Below are 15,541 nucleotides of genomic sequence, written 5' to 3'. Positions count from 1 at the left end.
AGCCCCACCCTCTTCAACGTATACATGAGCCCCCTCGCGGTCATCGCACGCCAACACAACCTCAACATCATCTCCTACGCCGATGACACTCAACTGATCCTATCACTCACCAGAGACCCTAACACTGCCAAAACCAACCTACATGAAGGAATGAAAGAAGTAGCCGAATGGATGAAGCACAGCCGTCTGAAACTGAACTCAGATAAAACAGAAGTCCTCATCCTAGGCACCTCCCCCTCCGCCTGGGATGACTCTTGGTGGCCAGAGGCCCTTGGAAAAGCAAAAAGGGGGTGGGGTCGCACACTACTCACACACTGGCGGAAGTTGCCCCTAAGGACTGTGGTCATTGTAGTAGAGTGTTCGCGATGGATCATCTTTCGATCTTGCTATCTTCGCTGTCTTCGCCATCCCTGGACACGTGTTTCGGGTTTTCAACCCTCGTCAGCAGGGATAGGCAGTGTTCTGGGGTCGCCGATGGCTGCCAATATCTGCCAGGTATAGTACCACTCCGGCGCGTAGGTGCGGGATCCCAGGCTCGTCAGCCCGCTGCTCAAGGGAGCTTTAAGTTACAAAAAGGGGGTGGGGTCGCACACTACTCACACACTGGCGGAAGTTGCCCCTAAGGACTCTGGTCATTGTAGTAGAGTGTTCGCGATGCATCATCTTTCGATCTTGCTATCTTCGCTGTCTTCGCCATCACTGGACACGTGTTTCGGGTTTTCAACCCTCGTCAGCAGGGATAGGCAGTGTTCTGGGGTCGCCGATGGCTGCCAATATCTGCCAGGTATAGTACCACTCCGGCTCGTAGGTGCGGGATCCCAGGCTCGTCAGCCCGCTGCTCAAGTGAGCTTTAAGTTACAAAAAGGGGGTGGGGTCGCACACTACTCACACACTGGCGGAAGTTGCCCCTAAGGACTCTGGTCATTGTAGTAGAGTGTTCGCGATGCATCATCTTTCGATCTTGCTATCTTCGCTGTCTTCGCCATCCCTGGACACGTGTTTCGGGTTTTCAACCCTCGTCAGCAGGGATAGGCAGTGTTCTGGGGTCGCCGATGGCTGCCAATATCTGCCAGGTATAGTACCACTCCGGCGCGTAGGTGCGGGATCCCAGGCTTGTCAGCCCGCTGCTCAAGGGAGCTTTAAGTTCCAAAAAGGGGGTGGGGTCGCACACTACTCACACACTGGCGGAAGTTGCCCCTAAGGACTCTGGTCATTGTAGTAGAGTGTTCGCGATGCATCATCTTTCGATCTTGCTATCTTCGCTGTCTTCGCCATCCCTGGACACGTGTTTCGGGTTTTCAACCCTCGTCAGCAGGGATAGGCAGTGTTCTGGGGTCGCCGATGGCTGCCAATATCTGCCAGGTATAGTACCACTCCGGCGCGTAGGTGCGGGATCCCAGGCTCGTCAGCCGGCTGCTCAAGGGAGATTTAAGTTACAAAAAGGGGGTGGGGTCGCACACTACTCACACACTGGCGGAAGTTGCCCCTAAGGACTCTGGTCATTGTAGTAGAGTGTTCGCGATGCATCATCTTTCGATCTTGCTATCTTCGCTGTCTTCGCCATCCCTGGACACGTGTTTCGGGTTTTCAACCCTCGTCAGCAGGGATAGGCAGTGTTCTGGGGTCGCCGATGGCTGCCAATATCTGCCAGGTATAGTACCACTCCGGCGCGTAGGTGCGGGATCCCAGGCTTGTCAGCCCGCTGCTCAAGGGAGCTTTAAGTTACAAAAAGGGGGTGGGGTCGCACACTACTTACACACTGGCGGAAGTTGCCCCTAAGGACTCTGGTCATTGTAGTAGAGTATTCGCGATGCATCATCTTTCGATCTTGCTATCTTCGCTGTCTTCGCCATCCCTGGACACGTGTTTCGGGTTTTCAACCCTCGTCAGCAGGGATAGGCAGTGTTCTGGGGTCGCCGATGGCTGCCAATATCTGCCAGGTATAGTACCACTCCGGCGCGTAGGTGCGGGGTCCCAGGCTCGTCAGCCCGCTGCTCAAGGGAGCTTTAAGTTACAAAAAGGGGGTGGGGTCGCACACTACTCACACACTGGCGGAAGTTGCCCCTAAGGACTCTGGTCATTGTAGTAGAGTGTTCGCGATGCATCATCTTTCGATCTTGCTATCTTCGCTGTCTTCGCCATCACTGGACACGTGTTTCGGGTTTTCAACCCTCGTCAGCAGGGATAGGCAGTGTTCTGGGGTCGCCGATGGCTGCCAATATCTGCCAGGTATAGTACCACTCCGGCGCGTAGGTGCGGGATCCCAGGCTCGTCAGCCTGCTGCTCAAGGGAGCTTTAAGTTACAAAAAGGGGGTGGGGTCGCACACTACTCACACACTGGCGGAAGTTGCCCCTAAGGACTCTGGTCATTGTAGTAGAGTGTTCGCGATGCATCATCTTTCGATCTTGCTATCTTCGCTGTCTTCGCCATCCCTGGACACGTGTTTCGGGTTTTCAACCCTCGTCAGCAGGGATAGGCAGTGTTCTGGGGTCGCCGATGGCTGCCAATATCTGCCAGGTATAGTACCACTCCGGCGCGTAGGTGCGGGATCCCAGGCTCATCAGCCCGCTGCTCAAGGGAGCTTTAAGTTCCAAAAAGGGGGTGGGGTCGCACACTACTCACACACTGGCGGAAGTTGCCCCTAAGGACTCTGGTCATTGTAGTAGAGTGTTCGCGATGCATCATCTTTCGATCTTGCTATCTTCGCTGTCTTCGCCATCCCTGGACACGTGTTTCGGGTTTTCAACCCTCGTCAGCAGGGATAGGCAGTGTTCTGGGGTCGCCGATGGCTGCCAATATCTGCCAGATATAGTACCACTCCGGCGCGTAGGTGCGGGATCCCAGGCTCGTCAGCCGGCTGCTCAAGGGAGATTTAAGTTACAAAAAGGGGGTGGGGTCGCACACTACTCACACACTGGCGGAAGTTGCCCCTAAGGACTCTGGTCATTGTAGTAGAGTGTTCGCGATGCATCATCTTTCGATCTTGCTATCTTCGCTGTCTTCGCCATCCCTGGACACGTGTTTCGGGTTTTCAACCCTCGTCAGCAGGGATAGGCAGTGTTCTGAGGTCGCCGATGGCTGCCAATATCTGCCAGGTATAGTACCACTCCGGCGCGTAGGTGCGGGATCCCAGGCTCGTCAGCCCGCTGCTCAAGGGAGCTTTAAGTTACAAAAAGGGGGTGGGGTCGCACACTACTTACACACTGGCGGAAGTTGCCCCTAAGGACTCTGGTCATTGTAGTAGAGTATTCGCGATGCATCATCTTTCGATCTTGCTATCTTCGCTGTCTTCGCCATCCCTGGACACGTGTTTCGGGTTTTCAACCCTCGTCAGCAGGGATAGGCAGTGTTCTGGGGTCGCCGATGGCTGCCAATATATGCCAGGTATAGTACCACTCCGGCGCGTAGGTGCGGGATCCCAGGCTCGTCAGCCCGCTGCTCAAGGGAGCTTTAAGTTACAAAAAGGGGGTGGGGTCGCACACTACTCACACACTGGCGGAAGTTCCCCCTAAGGACTCTGGTCATTGTAGTAGAGTGTTCGCGATGCATCATCTTTCGATCTTGCTATCTTCGCTGTCTTCGCCATCCCTGGACACGTGTTTCGGGTTTTCAACCCTCGTCAGCAGGGATAGGCAGTGTTCTGGGGTCGCCGATGGCTGCAAATATCTGCCAGGTATAGTACCACTCCGGCGCGTGGGTGCGGGATCCCAGGCTCGTCAGCCCGCTGCTCAAGGGAGCTTTAAGTTACAAATAGGGGGTGGGGTCGCACACTACTCACACACTGGCGGAAGTTGCCCCTAAGGACTCTGGTCATTGTAGTAGAGTGTTCGCGATGCATCATCTTTCGATCTTGCTATCTTCGCTGTCTTCGCCATCCCTGGACACGTGTTTCGGGTTTTCAACCCTCGTCAGCAGGGATAGGCAGTGTTCTGGGGTCGCCGATGGCTGCCAATATCTGCCAGGTATAGTACCACTCCGGCGCGTAGGTGCGGGATCCCAGGCTCGTCAGCCCGCTGCTCAAGGGAGCTTTAAGTTACAAAAAGGGGGTGGGGTCGCACACTACTCACACACTGGCGGAAGTTGCCCCTAAGGACTCTGGTCATTGTAGTAGAGTGTTCGCGATGCATCATCTTTCGATCTTGCTATCTTCGCTGTCTTCGCCATCCCTGGACACGTGTTTCGGGTTTTCAACCCTCGTCAGCAGGGATAGGCAGTGTTCTGGGGTCGCCGATGGCTGCCAATATCTGCCAGGTATAGTACCACTCCGGTGCGTAGGTGCGGGATCCCAGGCTCGTCAGCCCGCTGATCAAGGGAGCTTTAAGTTACAAAAAGGGGGTGGGGTCGCACACTACTCACACACTGGCGGAAGTTGCCCCTAAGGACTCTGGTCATTGTAGTAGAGTGTTCGCGATGCATCATCTTTCGATCTTGCTATCTTCGCTGTCTTCGCCATCCCTGGACACGTGTTTCGGGTTTTCAACCCTCGTCAGCAGGGATAGGCAGTGTTCTGGGGTCGCCGATGGCTGCCAATATCTGCCAGGTATAGTACCACTCCGGCACGTAGGTGCGGGATCCCAGGCTCGTCAGCCCGCTGCTCAAGGGAGCTTTAAGTTACAAAAAGGGGGTGGGGTCGCACACTACTCACACACTGGCGGAAGTTGCCCCTAAGGACTCTGGTAATTGTAGTAGTGTTCGCGATGCATCATCTTTCGATCTTGCTATCTTCGCTGTCTTCGCCATCCCTGGACACGTGTTTCGGGTTTTCAACCCTCGTCAGCAGGGATAGGCAGTGTTTTGGGGTCGCCGATGGCTGCCAATATCTGCCAGGTATAGTACCACTCCGGCGCGTAGGTGCGGGATCCCAGGCTCGTCAGCCCGCTGCACCCATCCCGACGGATCACGCACGTAACCTGGGCGTCATCCTGGATTCCTCACTCTCGATGAACAGACAAGTCAACGCCGTTTCTTCATCTTGCTTCAACATCCTTCGCATGCTCAAAAAAACATTTCGCTGGATCCCCACCGAAACTAGAAAAACGATCACCCACGCACTGGTCACGAGCCGCCTGGACTACGGAAACACCCTCTACGCCGGTACTACCGCAAAACTCCAGAAAAAACTCCAACGCATCCAGAACACTTCAGCCAGGCTCATATTAGACATCCCGCGTAAAGAACACATCTCTGGTCACCTGAAAAACCTCCACTGGCTCCCCGTCAATAAGAGGATTACTTTCCGCCTCCTAACCCACGCACACAAAGCACTCTACGAAATCGGACCCGAATGCCTCAACACACGACTGTCCTTCTACACCCCCTCCCGCCAGCTACGATCCTCCAACCAAGCCCTCTCCACTGTACCTCGCATCAACAAAACCACCATGGGAGGTAGATCCTTCTCCTACCTGGCAGCTAAAACCTGGAACTCACTTCCCACTCACCTTCGCCTTACTCAGAACCACCTAGCATTCAGAAAGCAACTTAAAACGTGGATATTCGACAAGTAATTCCCCACCCTTCTTCAAGCGCCTTGAGACCCTCTGGGTATGTAGCGCGCTATATAAATCTATTGACTTGACTTGACTTGACTCGACACAATATATCCACTCTCTAGTTATACTTTATTCACGAGGAGCAGAACAATGAGAATAAGTTTTATATTGCAGCCTTCATACTGAAAAATAGCCTTGGAAGGTCATTATTTTCCAATACCCAAAAATTGTATAAAACTCTGCCCGTTCCTGCCGGAGTTACATATTGTGTCATCAATAATAATAAAGCCAGCATGGTTGCTGGAAGAGACATCTGTATACATATAAATAAGCCGTATCTAATTACAAGTCACTTCATTGTCACTTTTTAGGTTTTGCCAACGTAGTGCGCATGTACTGCATAGGAGGGGACCTTTAGGAATCGATCAGCTATTTGGGCAAAAACATGCCCATTTTGCATTGCTTTGTATTGCAACGCTTGCACGTTTGGCCTTTCCCTTGCGGGAGCGAGCTTTTGTGACATCTGTTTGTAATTATCTTGCAAACAGATGGTGCCCCTGCTCGCTCCCGCAAGGGAAACGCTGTGTGTGTCTGGGATGCAGCACGTGTCAGTTGCCTTTGGTACTTCTGGAACAGGGATCCATGGGGCATTGGTGCGTACACAGATGTTGTGCAACATGCAACGATCATCTTGCACTCGATGTCCGGGCTGTACAGGTGCTTTCCACCTGTGCTGTCCAGGCACCTGAAAGGTGACTTTAACACACCAAATGTGCATTCAACGATGCCCCTGGTGTGTATGTGGGCTGCATTGTACTGCCTCTGGGCAGGTTTGTTCAGGTCTTGGAGGTTGGAGGAGTGTCATCATCCACGGGTAGAGTGCATATCCATGATCACCTGTGACACTGCAGGGAGAAAAGAGTCAATACAGGTTCGGCAGGATGTGATGGCCGGCCCACTAATCTAGTGATGCCTGTGCTGGCTCTATGTGTGGTGAGTGTGTCAGGATCCCTCCTTTCAGCAAGCCTAATGCAGATTCAATGTGCTTAAAGACAAAAAAATGGCGCGCCAGCCGAGACTTCACTTGGTCCGAGCTGTGGAATGCGCGGAATGCTAGGTTAGCAGTCTAGCCTTCCCAGCACGAGATCGAGAGTCCAGGTGCAGCGCGCGTTCCTTTGGAACTGCGCACTTCACCGAGGAATCCAGTCACAGTGGTCGCGTTAGAGTGTGTCTTCGGAAAATAAGCTAAGAAACGATTTCAGCCAGTGAAGAGTTTTTTCAACATTCATTGCCTTGACCTTGGGTTCACGCAGTCCAGAGTATACAGAGTGTTCAAGCAGAGTTCGTGTTTTCAGAAAAGAAACCGGAGCCTTTTGAACAGCGTGTCAGAGAAGAATCTTTCCAAGCAGAGAATTCCTGTCATTTATTCACGGAAGCTGAAGGAGAGAGACTCATTCAAAGTAGCGGAGAAACATAGAGCTAAGTGGAATGTTTCCTGTATTCAGTGCAAGTTCATGAGACTGTGTAAATATTGTATTTCAACTTTATCAATGCATGGAAAGATTAATGAACATAAACTGAGTGAATCAAACTCACCAGTGCTGAATTTCGTCCTTTTAACCAGTGCAAGACAAAAGACTTCACGTTATCTAGAAAAGAATAGGGACAGTGTTAGAGAGGTTGTTTGAGTACTGTGAAAGAATTTACAAGCAGAAGAATAGGAAACTTACCTGGAGAGTTGAATGAAGTTAATTCATCTATTCAGGAGAAGGTCTCTGTACAAGAAGAAAACAATATAAGGACAACATTTTAGACAACACTGGTAGGTGGGGAAAACAAGCAGCATTATATAGAGCAAACACAGAGCAGTGAGCAGAAAGTAATAACCCTAATGTCATTTGCAGAAGTAGGAGGAAGAGCTGTCATCTGAAAATCCAGATTAGGCAGATCATTCACCAAGCTACACTTCAGTATAGAAGAGCGGCAGGTCGTTACTGATTCCTGGGTAGGTGTTCTTAGAAACAGTAATAGGAAGACCAGAGTAGCTCAGGTACAGTGAATTATTATCTTGTATGTGTTTAGTATTCCTAGGGTTCTTTGAGAAGCTGATTTGCAAGCTGATTGAAGATTCCACGGAACTCCAGAGGATCAGGACCAGTCTCTTCTCTGTTTTATTTATTTCGTTATTTTATCCAATTTTCCCCTTCCTTCTATCTAATCAGTTAGAGTCAAGATATATTCTGATTCTGATTGGTTGGAAGAGGGAGTCGGAAAGCTAGCATCTTCTGTTCCTGTGCAAGTCTTCGAGAGGAAAAGTTGGTAAGAAAGTGGACTCTGACAGAGTGAAGTGCCCACGTTGTAAACTTGCACCCGAACAGAATGGTTGAGGGAATTAATTTGCAGACATTGGGGGCGGTTTTAGATACTATACAAAAGGAGTTAGTAGCGGTAAAAGAAGAAAACCAAAGGTTGAGACAAGAGGTGATTAATTCCAGAAAAGAAACCGCAGAGTTAGCGCAGCAAGTTGGGCCATCACTTTTAAGAAATAGGGAGACTCCCATAACATCTACAGGGGAAACTAGCAAATCAACCACACAGGTCATACATTCCTTGTCCCCAGTCACACCCCTAGCGGCACCAGAGAGATTTAATGGGGATCCCCAGAAAGCACAGGTGTTCATCACACAATGTTCCTTGCACTTTATGTGTCGCCCTTCTATCTTCCCTGACGCACAATCTAAAGTGGCATTTATCTTATCATATTTGAGTGGGGATGCGGCCGCATGGTCTATGCCTTTGGTATCAAGAGATGACCCTCTTCTGCAGAATTATGACGAGTTTAAAAAAGAATTTTTGCGAATATTTGACCGAAGAAGAATCTCGCAGGCAGTGGACAATGAGTTGTTGGATTTGAAACAGGGCAATAGAGACTTAGTAGCGTATTTGGCCCAATTTAACAAGTTAATTATGGAGACTGATTGGCCCGAAAGTAAAAGAACTGCAATATTCTATCGTGGCCTACGAGATGAATTAAAAGATGGGCTGGCACAAATACCTAATCGACCCACAGAGATATCTGCCCTAATAGACCTAGTATTGGAATTGGATTTCCGTCAAGGGGAACGGAAGGGAGAAAGACGACGTGAGTTTCGAAGCACAGTACCCCGTTTTGATAGAGCAAGGTTTGAACCAGGAAAAGGTACAGAAGGAGGTAACAGCTCAGAACCCATGCAAAGCGGAACAATAAGGGGACCGCTTACTAAGGAAGAAAAGGAGAAAAGACGAGCCAGCAATTTATGCATGTATTGCGGCTCAAGCGGACATTTTGTGAGGAATTGTCCAAAGAAACCCAAAGGATCTTATAAGCCGAAGGAAAACTAGCTGCACCACCTGTAGAAGGAGTTGTACAGGTGGATGCGAGTCAAGAACCAACTCCACAAGAACACCAATTGGCTAAAACCCTACAGTCGTCTTCTCCACATCTCATATTATCAACGACCATCAAATTCCGTCAAGAAGTGCGAGAAGGCATAACAGTTATGGTGGATTCAGGGGCAACTGGAAACTTTTGTGATCTGAAATTCGCAAGTAAGATTGGATTGAGAGCCATAGCCAAAGACAAGAGTGAATCAGTCAGAGCCATTGATGGGACGAATTTGTCTTCTGGCCCTATAGTAAGTCACACGGAATTGGTGCAGTTAATTCGAGAGGATGGCCATCAAGAAGTCATTCATTTTAATTTGATCGACGCCCCTCAGTTTCAGTTGATTCTTGGGCTTCCTTGGCTCACTGAGCATAATCCAACGATAGATTGGGCTGCCAGAACCATAGAAATGACTTCAGATTACTGTAGGAACAACTGTTTCGGAAACCAAATAGAAAACCATCGGGAGAATCCGGCCCAAGCCTTATGTTCAGCTGATGCAACGGTGTGCGTAATCAATACCCAGACGATACCCCCGGAATATCAAGATTTTAAAGATGTGTTTGATGAGCAGGAAGCGGAACAGTTACCACCGCATTGTGTCTATGATTGTAAAATAGACCTTGAACCAGGGGCAAATATGCCGTGCAGTCGGGTTTATTCTCTGACTGAGAAGGAGCATGCTCATTTAAAAGAGTACCTCAACAAGTATTTAGCAAATGGATTCATTCGTCCTTCTCAATCCCCAGTCTCCTCGCCTCTATTCTTCGTGCCGAAGAAGGAAGAAGGCGAGTTGAGGACTTGCATAGACTATCGCGCAATCAACCGAATAACCAAGAAGAATAGATATCCACTTCCTCTCATTTCCGTCTTGTTAGACCAGGTGAAGGGGGCACGAATATTCACGAAGTTGGATCTAAGAGGGGCATACCATCTCATCCGAGTAAGGGCTGGGGATGAATGGAAAACGGCATTTAGAACCCGTTTTGGACTGTTCAAGTATCAGGTGATGCCCTATGGGTTGTGCAACGCCCCTGCTGCCTTTCAGCATTTCATCAACGATGTTCTCAGTGAATACATAGATCAATGTGCAATAGTTTATATTGACGATATCTTGATTTACTCTGTCGATGTACAAGAACATCGGAACCAAGTACAAAAGATTGTACAAAAGTTGAGAGAAAACAGGTTATTTGTCAAGCTGGAAAAATGTGCTTTCAATGTCACGGAAGTTGAGTTCCTGGGTTTTGTAATTTCGCAGTCGGGAATTCACATGGACAAGCGGAAAATTCAGGCAGTGTTGGATTGGAAGTCCCCAACCAGTGTAAAAGAAGTACAAGCATTCATTGGTTTTGCAAACTTCTATCGTCGGTTCATTAGTGAGTTCTCCCGCCGAATCCTTCCTCTCACTAGGCTGTTGAGGAAAGGGGTACAATTTGAATGGTCAGAGGAAGCAGAATTAGCGTTCAAGGCCTTAAAGGATGAATTTACTTCAGCTCCGATCCTTCTTCATGCAGACCCATCTGAGCCCTTCTATGTTGAAACGGACGCTTCCGATCTGGCTGTAGGAGGTGTACTTTCTCAAAGGAACAAGGAAACTGGTCAACTACACCCCGTGGCCTATCGTTCACGGAAATTGACTCCAGCAGAAATCAACTATACAATAACCGAGAAGGAACTATTAGCTATAAAAGACGCCTTCAAGGAGTGGAGACACTACTTAATGGGAGCTCATCATGTAGTTACAGTTTACACCGACCATCGTAATTTGAAATTTTTAAAATCAGCCAGGACCTTGACGCCTCGGCAACTTCGCTGGTCATTGTATTTCGCCGACTACGACTTTGTCATTACCTACAGACCTGGAGCTCAGAATGGAAAGGCGGATGCCTTGTCCCAAATGGGTACAGGAGAAGGAAAAGAGGAAATTAAGACACAAGCAATCATTCCCAATTCAAAAATCATCGGCGCAGTAGATTCTTTGAGTGTTAAGGAACAAATTCTCCAGGTCGTGTCGCCTGTGAAAATGCTGGAGTGGGTGCAGCAAGGAGATGGGAGAGAAGTCATTGATGGTTTACCTTATCAGACTGAAGCCTTATACTTACCCACTTCTACACTACAGAGACAAGCGATGAATGAATGCCATGATCATCTGTTGGCAGGTCACAAGGGAGAATTGAAGACTGTGGACTTAGTTAAAAGAAAGTATTGGTGGCCACACATGAATAAGGACATTGAGCAATATGTAAAGACATGTGAGATTTGTGCGCAGGGAAAATCAGAATGGCAAGCACCTAAGGGTTTATTACAACCTTTGCCTAACCCTCCTTCCCCCTGGCACACAGTCACTCTAGATTTGATAACTGATCTTCCCACTTGTCAAGGGTTTAACACCATCTTAGTGGTAGTGGATACATACACCAAAATGGCACATTTTGTAGCATTGAAAGGAACTCCAACTGCTAGGCAGTTAGCAGCTCAATTTACTGCTCAGGTGGTGAGATTACATGGAATTCCTGAGGTCATGATATCGGACCGAGGGACGCAATTTGTGTCTCATTTCTGGAAGGCCTTTATGAAGAGACTTGGGGTTGAGACACGTTTTTCCACCAGTTTCCACCCAGAGACTGATGGACAAACAGAACGAGTGAACCAGGAAGTGGAGCAGTATTTACGGTTATTCACGTTGAAGCAGGGTGGGGAATGGTTGGACTATTTATGGACTGCAGAATTTGCCTATAATAACGCAAAGAATGTGTCCACGGGTTATTCACCATTCTATTTGAATTATGGCAAACACCCGAATTCCACAGTGCAAGATGTTCACATCTCTGTCCCGGCAGTTCAGGATTTAGTAACTCACTTACAGCAGATACATGAAGAGGCATCCAAGAATTTAGAGCAGGCAAAAAGCAGGTACAAGAAGTATGCTGACAAAAAGAGAAGAGATACCCCAGATTTAAAAGTAGGTGATGAGGTTTGGTTAAATACTAAGAATCTTCGATTAAAAGGCAGTAGAAAGTTTCAGCCTAGATTCATAGGACCATATCCTATTGCAGAACAGATCAATCCAGTAACCTTTAAACTAACTTTGCCCACAAAACTAAAAATTCATCCAGTTTTCCATGTCTCCTTATTAAAGAAATCAGTTGAGGGGTTGCGGAAAGAAGGAATTCCACCTCCCATTCAGTTAGAAACTGGATTAGAATTTGAGGTCAAGGAAATTGTGGATTCAAAACGAGTAAGAGGAAGACTGTACTATCTAGTGGACTGGAAAGGCTATGGGCCAGAGGAAAGGTCTTGGGAGTTGAAGTCGGATGTTCATGCTCCTAGGTTGGTGTGCCTCTTTCACCAAAGAAATCCTACCAAACCTAGACCGGGAGGACCCTCCTTGGTGGGGGGTACTGTCAGGATCCCTCCTTTCAGCAAGCCTAATGCAGATTCAATGTGCTTAAAGACAAGAAAATGGCGCGCCAGCCGAGACTTCACTTGGTCCGAGCTGTGGAATGCGCGGAATGCTAGGTTAGCAGTCTAGCCTTCCCAGCACGAGATCGAGAGTCCAGGTGCAGCGCGCGTTCCTTTGGAACTGCGCACTTCACCGAGGAATCCAGTCACAGTGGTCGCGTTAGAGTGTGTCTTCGGAAAATAAGCTAAGAAACGATTTTAGCCAGTGAAGAGTTTTTTCAACATTCATTGCCTTGACCTTGGGTTCACGCAGTCCAGAGTATACAGAGTGTTCAAGCAGAGTTCGTGTTTTCAGAAAAGAAACCGGAGCCTTTTGAACAGCGTGTCAGAGAAGAATCTTTCCAAGCAGAGAATTCCTGTCATTTATTCACGGAAGCTGAAGGAGAGAGACTCATTCAAAGTAGCGGAGAAACATAGAGCTAAGTGGAATGTTTCCTGTATTCAGTGCAAGTTCATGAGACTGTGTAAATATTGTATTTCAACTTTATCAATGCATGGAAAGATTAATGAACATTAACTGAGTGAATCAAACTCACCAGTGCTGAATTTCGTCCTTTTAACCAGTGCAAGACAAAAGACTTCACGTTATCTAGAAAAGAATAGGGACAGTGTTAGAGAGGTTGTTTGAGTACTGTGAAAGAATTTACAAGCAGAAGAATAGGAAACTTACCTGGAGAGTTGAATGAAGTTAATTCATCTATTCAGGAGAAGGTCTCTGTACAAGAAGAAAACAATATAAGGACAACATTTTAGACAACACTGGTAGGTGGGGAAAACAAGCAGCATTATATAGAGCAAACACAGAGCAGTGAGCAGAAAGTAATAACCCTAATGTCATTTGCAGAAGTAGGAGGAAGAGCTGTCATCTGAAAATCCAGATTAGGCAGATCATTCACCAAGCTACACTTCAGTATAGAAGAGCGGCAGGTCGTTACTGATTCCTGGGTAGGTGTTCTTAGAAACAGTAATAGGAAGACCAGAGTAGCTCAGGTACAGTGATTTATTATCTTGTATGTGTTTAGTATTCCTAGGGTTCTTTGAGAAGCTGATTTGCAAGCTGATTGAAGATTCCACGGAACTCCAGAGGATCAGGACCAGTCTCTTCTCTGTTTTATTTATTTCGTTATTTTATCCAATTTTCCCCTTCCCTCTATCTAATCAGTTAGAGTCAAGATATATTCTGATTCTGATTGGTTGGAAGAGGGAGTCAGAAAGCTAGCATCTTCTGTTCCTGTGCAAGTCTTCGAGAGGAAAAGTTGGTAAGAAAGTGGACTCTGACAGAGTGTAAGCCAGCCTTCAGGGAGTAGCTGGTGCTAGCAAAACTTCAGCAGTCATTAGGCTCTCAGAAATGCAATGTCAGAACAACAAGGGCCGTTGCTGATGACAACCCCCAGGCCACAGGCTCAGACACCAATGATGTTCTGCCGGAGGCTGACTGTCACTCACGGTGCACAGGGCTAGTGGCACCACGTGTCTCCGGCTTGCGTTGAACAGAGTTATTGGCACCACGTGTTGCCGGCTTGCATTGAACAGGGTTAGTGGCACCACGTGTCGCCGGCTTGCATTGAACAGGGTTAGTGGCACCATGTGTCGCAGGCCTGCAACATAGAATTATGCCTCACTGATCGAAGGGAGTCTGTTGCTGTGGCCACTGCCGCAGACTTGGGGTCACTGCCATTCAGGACTCAGGACACAGTTCCACATGTGGGACCTACTGGGACAAAGAGGACACCAGTGCAGTCTGTCAATGAGAAAGGAGTAATGTGGGCCAGCGTCCTGGAGTGCAGCAGGTGCACAGGGTCGCAGACCGCGCTGTTCACGGCGTCGGCTTCAAGGCGGACCGCGAGGCGCCACCCTGTCAGTGCCTTTCCGGGAGAGAACAACACTTTGCGCCACAGGGTTTTTTTCCACACCCCTGCACAGCCCTGGCGTATTCAGGGCCAACCCACTAAGCTCACGCACACAGGGCGGGACACAGGGAACGACATTTCCGCAATCTGAGCCACGCACTGAAGTACCTAAAATGATGTACTACCTCCCAATTATAGTTATATTCACAACCAATCCCTTTCCCATTACCAATAATCAGTCGGTTGGCAGTGTAGAAGGTCCAAGCATTTATTATAACAAACAAACTCTGCCAGAGGAGCTCCTTGGGACCTAACCCCACGAGGTCCGCCAAGAAGACTGCTGGCACACTGTCAGGACATCACATATATACAGTTGCATTTGCAGAATCATAGCCCAACATGGAAAAGTACAAGTTGGTACAGGTTGGTACAGAGAGGAAAAGCCATATATGGCACACAAAGCTCTCTTGGTTTAGCTCATCCTAGATTAGCACGGTCGAACGGGTGACTCCCCTCTGCCAGCTCCGAGACAGTCCGCCCCGCACCCCTCCTGGAATGTGCTTATCAGGCCTTCTCCTGCTACCTGCAACCTTGACGGGCCTAACGAGCTGAAACAGCAATTCTGCAACAGTTGGGTTATTTCTCAGGAGAACGACTTTGGTGCAAGGAATGAACGGGGTCTGTTAATGTAAGGCTCCGAGCGAGGCCACAAAATGGCGTCGGTCGAGTCAAGTAAGTGTAATAGACGGAAAGTGGGGCAAGCTAGAAATCTAACATACTGCAATATGGATTTATGCTAATGTTTGCGTGCGTATGCTAAAACATTTAGATACATCATGCTAATTCTGAGATATCGATTAAAGATACTGTATAACCGAAAATTGATTCCGGTTCCTCAAACCCTCCTTTTAGCGTGGTGTAGCTAAATACAAAATCAGGCAGTTTAGTCTTTAAAGATCTCCTCGTTAATGGCCATCAATTCATGAATCTCTGTTTGCAGCATCTGAAGTTTCGCAGGGACTGGGGTAGGTAAACAAAGTGTAGTGACCCGGGAGGCACAATAGGAGCAACAGACCGGGCCACATTGTATCAGGATGCAGCAGGTGAAGATAATACCCGCTGCCCCGCCCAAAATCAATAACAACTTCCATCCCCAGGTGGACAGGAGCCCCCAGAACCAACCCGATAGTGACCAAGACCCATTATCAGAATGCATTTCAGAGGCAATGCGGTGTAGTTTTTGAATGGCTAGATGAACAGAGGGGGCGGAGTCTGGAATGTATACGCAGCAAGAGCTGCCGATCACGCG

The 15,541-nt window shown here is 48.4% G+C and overlaps 1 long non-coding RNA gene across 1 annotated transcript; it reads right to left on the bottom strand.

Annotated features, from left to right (window-relative positions):
• Positions 1-7,082: 7,082 nt before the first annotated feature.
• Positions 7,083-13,163, bottom strand: LOC147697218 (uncharacterized). Its single transcript, XR_015299144.1, has 4 exons — positions 13,053-13,163; positions 12,919-12,971; positions 7,224-7,268; positions 7,083-7,142 (listed from the first exon to the last, which is right to left on the bottom strand). It is a non-coding gene; the product is annotated as an uncharacterized LOC147697218 (long non-coding RNA).
• Positions 13,164-15,541: the final 2,378 nt, after the last annotated feature.

Source organism: Lissotriton vulgaris, chromosome 8 (assembly GCF_964263255.1).
Source record: "Lissotriton vulgaris chromosome 8, aLisVul1.2, whole genome shotgun sequence".
Lineage (NCBI taxonomy): Eukaryota > Metazoa > Chordata > Amphibia > Caudata > Salamandridae > Lissotriton > Lissotriton vulgaris.
This window is presented reverse-complemented; position numbering and strand designations above follow the sequence as displayed.